A 5,616-nucleotide genomic window follows, 5' to 3' on the forward strand; every position below is an offset into this window, starting at 1 on the left:
CTATAGGGGTATATAGACAAGATCTTTCCATTGAGATTATCAGACTTGTAATGGCAATTCAGGGATCCAGATTGAAAAAGCAGGGTTTAGGAACTCTCAGCTCAGTCAACATCTTGTCCCATCATGGCCTCACTTTAACATCCAGGATCTCAAATTCTATATCCAGAGTGGGTGGACAAAGCTCTTTGGGTGCAATTGTACTAATGTACAACTCTTTTATTTTGGTTCTTCTCTATTTTCAGACCTATAAACTAGAGACAGGATTTTTTTCACATTCTCAGCATGCAATGGAGGAAGAGAGGAGTAGATAAACAATAATAGGCACTCCTGTTCACAAGAAAAGGCTAAGGTGCTTTCTTTAGTACAATTTCCTAAAAACTTTGTAATATTTCTGTGTTTTTTTATTGGCATTTACAACATTATACAAGAGCCATACTCACAAATATCTTTGCAACTGACTTTTCTTGGGTTTGAGCTGAGAGTCTGTGTGTGTGCAGTGGGGTAATTCCCATTGGAGTCTTAGAGTTATTTTTGTTTAACTGGTAGGGTTTATGAGACACACTTTAAAATCTTTCTGATGTCTTCTCAAATAATCTTCCATTGAAAACTTTGAGATGACATTTTTGAAAAGATCAACAAAATTGTTAGACCACTAGCAAGACTAATAAAGAAGAAAAGAGGGAAGAATCAAATAGATGCAATAAAAAATGATAAAGGGGATATCACCAACAATCCCACAGAAATACAAACTACCATCAGAGAATACTATAAACACCTCTATGCAAATAAACTAGAAAATCTAGAAGAAATGAATAAATTCCTCGACACATACATCCTCCCACGACTAAACCAGGAAGAAGTTGAATCTCTGAATAGACCAATAACAGGCTCTGAAATTGAGGCAATAAACAATAGCTTACCAACCAAAAAGAGTCCAGGACCCGATGGATTCACATCCGAATTCTACCAGAGGTACAAACAGGAGCTGGTACCAATCCTTCTGAAACTATTCCAATCAATAGAAAAAGAGGGAATCCTCCCTAACTCATTTTATGAGGCCAGAATCATCCTGATACCAAAGTCTGGCAGAGACACACAAAAAAAGAGAATTTTAGACCAATATCCTTGAGGAACATGGATGCAAAAATCCTCAGTAAAATACTGGCAAACCAAATCCAGCAACACATCAAAAAGCTTATCCACCATGACATTTATTATAACATTTAAAGCATGTGGCACTGGCTTTAATATCAGAAGCTAAGTGGCATTACTTACATTGAGAGTCTTTAGATCTTTGTTTGGACTGGAAAGGGAAACCAGTTTTGTTTTTGAAAACAGCAAGTTTGGGCTCTTTTATTTTTCTTTTACATTCGCCCAATTGGGCTACTCCTTTTCTTTATCTTTTATCATCGCCACCTTTTTATAGTTCTAGTTTGTTCTTATGCAGTTGTATCAACAGAAGCACTTACTACATTGTATTTTTCCTACAAATAATACAATTCTCAGACAGAGCATTAAATAACTTCAGTTTAATTCCCTCATTCAAGTGAAAGGGGGTTCATTGTCTTTTCCTAGCATTAGCTGACTTCATTTCACATATGAGAGAAACAAGAGTTTTATTCTCTGAAGACAAGATAATGTCATGTGTAAAGAATAATAGTGTCAACTCTAGGTGTTATCACTCATCTCTGTTCTCCTTTCCCATCTGACATAATTTTTCCTTTTAGCTATTATGTATATAAACCCAATTCATCTTTTGATTAAGCTATTATTATACAGATTGTAAGGGGTATAATATGTCCATGTTATGTACTTCTTCTTCTTCTTTTTTTTTTTTTTTGAGACGGAATCTCGTCCTAATGCCCAGGCTGCAGTGCTGTGGCATGATATTGCCTCAAGCAACCTCTGCCTCCTGAGTTCAAGAGACTCTCCTGCCTCAGCCTCCCAGGTAGCTGGGATTACAGGCATGCACAAGTCACTTGGCTAATTTTTGTATTTTTAGTAGAGACAGAGTTTCGCCATGTCGGTCATGCTGGTATCACACTTCTGACTTCAGACGATCCACCCTCCTCAGCCTCCCAAATTTCTGGGATTACAGGCATGAGCCACCACACCCGGCCTATGTGATATACTTCTTAGCTCATTTATGCCCATTGGCCTTGAGAAAATTTGTGCTTTGATTCAATGAGATTTGGGAAATCAAATTAGTAGATGATGTATTCTTTCAGTAGTCTGATAGTGTTTTCATTTGTAGCTTGGATCACAGGCTAATTTCAAAGTATATTTAAAAGTTTAATCAAGATAAATCCATTTGACATCATTAGGATGTATGGCTATTGATCTTTTGTAATAACCCTACAAGCTCTGTCGTGGTTCTTGGCCCTAGAAAGTACTCTTTAAGGCTATTTAAAGCAGCATTTCTGCTATTGTTATAGCACCTTGGTCTTTATCATATTACCGGTTTGGTTGACTTTGTGGCATATTTCATTATTCTTCCCATCATTGTACATCATTCATCTCATATATCCAAGTGGCCACATGAAAATCCTGAGACAAAGGCTTTCTATTCCTTTTTTAAAATGAGTGAGTGAAAACCTAAGTTCTCTGGAGGACCTATAGCACTCACTTTAATCTTCCCTTAGTATCCTAATAAGGCTTCCAGAATAGCGTTCTCTGTTGCTGGATTTCTTGGCCATCCATTGATCAGAGGCTTGTCTGCCTGATCAAATGGTGAGGTTACAACCCATAATTCAGGAAGTATTCAGACATTGCTCTGAGAGGGAGAACCAAATGCTCATGCATGGAAGGTTATGCTGCTCTTACATGTGGTCATCTCTCAGAGACTTAATTTTACCTTCTTGGACCAAGGTTCTACTATTCAGGGGGAGAATTTCAGCAGATTTTCATATAGATCATACCATTCAATTTGAGAGTCTCTATTAGGAAATTAAATATCTTGCTTATCTTTAGCCAGAAAGGAATAATTGCATTTATACCAGTAATCAGCAGGAGTGGAAACCTCTGTCAGAGTTTCTATTTGTTCTGAAAGTTATGCTTATAAATATGACATAATTCTCAAAGCCACCTCCTTGAAAATTTCTACATATACTATTTTTATTTTATTAAGAAACTTCATCATGCCATGCTATGTTTTTGTAACTGGCCCTCTAACATCACCCATGACATCAAGGGCACTCATGATGAATTAATTTGTGTCTCTGTGAAAGTCCAACCACTTCTCACAAGTTGTTTTACAAATGGGCTTCCTCTGGCCACTCTATTAAGAATATTGAATCTCAAACACCAGTGTTCATCATAGGGTGGAGTCTCAAGTTTGCATATCTTCATATAGTAAACAATTCTAAAAACAACTTGGCATTAAGGTTATTGGATTCCAATGGCATTGTGTGAGTAAATTTCCATTATAAATGTCCTAGAACTATTGTCATTTCTTTTCTGATACTAGGATATGAACCAGACAGTGGTGTATTGTAAAATGTCTTTGATGGTCATGGACGATGTTGTTCCAAGGAACTTGCCTGATGAGTCCACACTCCGTATTCTGGCCTGCCTGATTAATCACAGCAGACTAGTGTTATTTATTGTCACTCCCATACTGCTCCAAGCTTCTTCCGAGGAATGAAATATGATGTTATCAATAAATTAATCAAATCTAAATGAATTAATTTATTTCAATTATGTTTATTTCAAAATTTTATTTCATCAAATTATGACAGTGTGCTAAGCATACATCCTTGGGGAAAATAGTAAACATATTTTGCCTCTTTTCCTACATAAAACTGAACTATTTATGATATTCCTTTGATTGTGAAAATTCATCTGGAAGCATAAAGATATGGAAATTGCAATTAAATTTTGAAAGAAAAATGAGACATTCTGGATAAGACAGATTATAAGGTTATAACAATTAAAACAATGCCATATGTTTCACATATATACATAGGTATATAAATAATAGGACTTATATATTCCTTCACTATCCTACACATATTTAAATTGAGGATGTTTCAGTTAAGATGTTTTTGTTACAAATGACAGAAAACTCAACTCAAACTATTTTGAAATATAAGGATATTTATTAGTTGGCTAACGTAAGTGTAAACTTCAATGTTATGACAAGCTTCAGGGTAAGTTGACAAAATTGATTAATTATTTAATGGAAGAGCCCATTTCTTTGTTCATTGTATCCTGTGAATCACCTGTTGGATTAAATCTGGCTCCCCTATCATGAGAAGTTTTGCTATCTGTAGCCATTTAGAGAAGGATATTTTCACAACTGTAGCAGTGGTAATTACCTGATTATGATGTGAAATGGAGATGTTATAACACAATGTTGGCAGGGAATATTTTTGTCTTCCAGTTGACTTACATGGGCACATCTTGTCAAACCCTTGTCCTCTTGTGATAATAAACGAGAATATACAAGAGTCTGGTTCTGAGTGAGTATAGTGTACAGGGATGAGACATTTTGGGCATGAAGGTCTAAGCTCCACTTTTAAGTAAGTCATGTGATCAGTAGTGGTGCTAGTAGAAGGTGAAGTGGGAGAAATAGAATTGACAATGAAGGAATAAGATGGTAAATCACAGTTGCAACTCTGTCATCAGCCATGGTCGCAAGTGACATAGTTTGTCCCTTAAACTTTCTGTTCTAATTTTCCCCCAGGAAGAGAATCCTAAAGAAGCTGTTCCCATGTGTATATGAAGAAAAGGATTCAAGCGACATAAGAACTAGGCTGTGATACATCTGAGAATGTACTTTCTTGACCTCCCTTTAGGAAAAAAGGTTATGTTTTTCCAGCTGCTGGGCCTGCTATTAGTAGATAACCTTCAGATATTAGCCACTTCAATATCTGTAGAAGCTGCAGAAAGTCACTGCACCAAAGGTCTCATGCCCTTTCCCAGAGAAGTTCCTTTTTGCATCTAGATGAGTATTTATGTGTCACTGGAGTGCACATGGGAAATATGGCCTTGTTCTGGAAGGGAATATTTCATTTGATTAACAAGTTGCAGAATCTAAGTAATATGCACTGGTGAGAATTGGAGGAATGTGTGGTAATTGATCTTGTGGATAATGGAACGAAGAAAGTCAAAATGGATTGCTGCATGGGGAAATGTTTATTAGCATTAGGAGAATTTCTCAGAATATATGTGACATGGGTATATGATGACTAAAATTCACTGAGCACATACTGTATGTCAAACATACAGAAGAGAGCATTTCAAGTTCTCAGGTTAGGGTTGTCTAGCTGGCCTCACAACTCATCCTTTAGGAAGCCATTTCAATGCCCTATTTGCTTAGCTTCCAGGTGATGAGAAATATGATTATACCAGTAAATTCTATTGTGGTGAGTGATATGTTTTACTTTATTTACTAGAAATGTTTCTTCTGGATAAAAAATGAATGAGAAACCATGGCAATGGAAAATGGATTCTACCCCATGAATAATAAATATGGTGAGTCCTAGGACAAATATAAAATCAGAACGTAAGATGACAAAATACTGTCTTCTCCAGACTGAGGAGTTGCAATGAAGTAAGCTGTCAAGGGTTGTTGGCTGGTTTCCCATGCTATCTGTATTGTGTTAAGGACTCAAT

Source organism: Symphalangus syndactylus, chromosome 23, assembly GCF_028878055.3.
Source record: "Symphalangus syndactylus isolate Jambi chromosome 23, NHGRI_mSymSyn1-v2.1_pri, whole genome shotgun sequence".
Classification (NCBI taxonomy): domain Eukaryota; kingdom Metazoa; phylum Chordata; class Mammalia; order Primates; family Hylobatidae; genus Symphalangus; species Symphalangus syndactylus.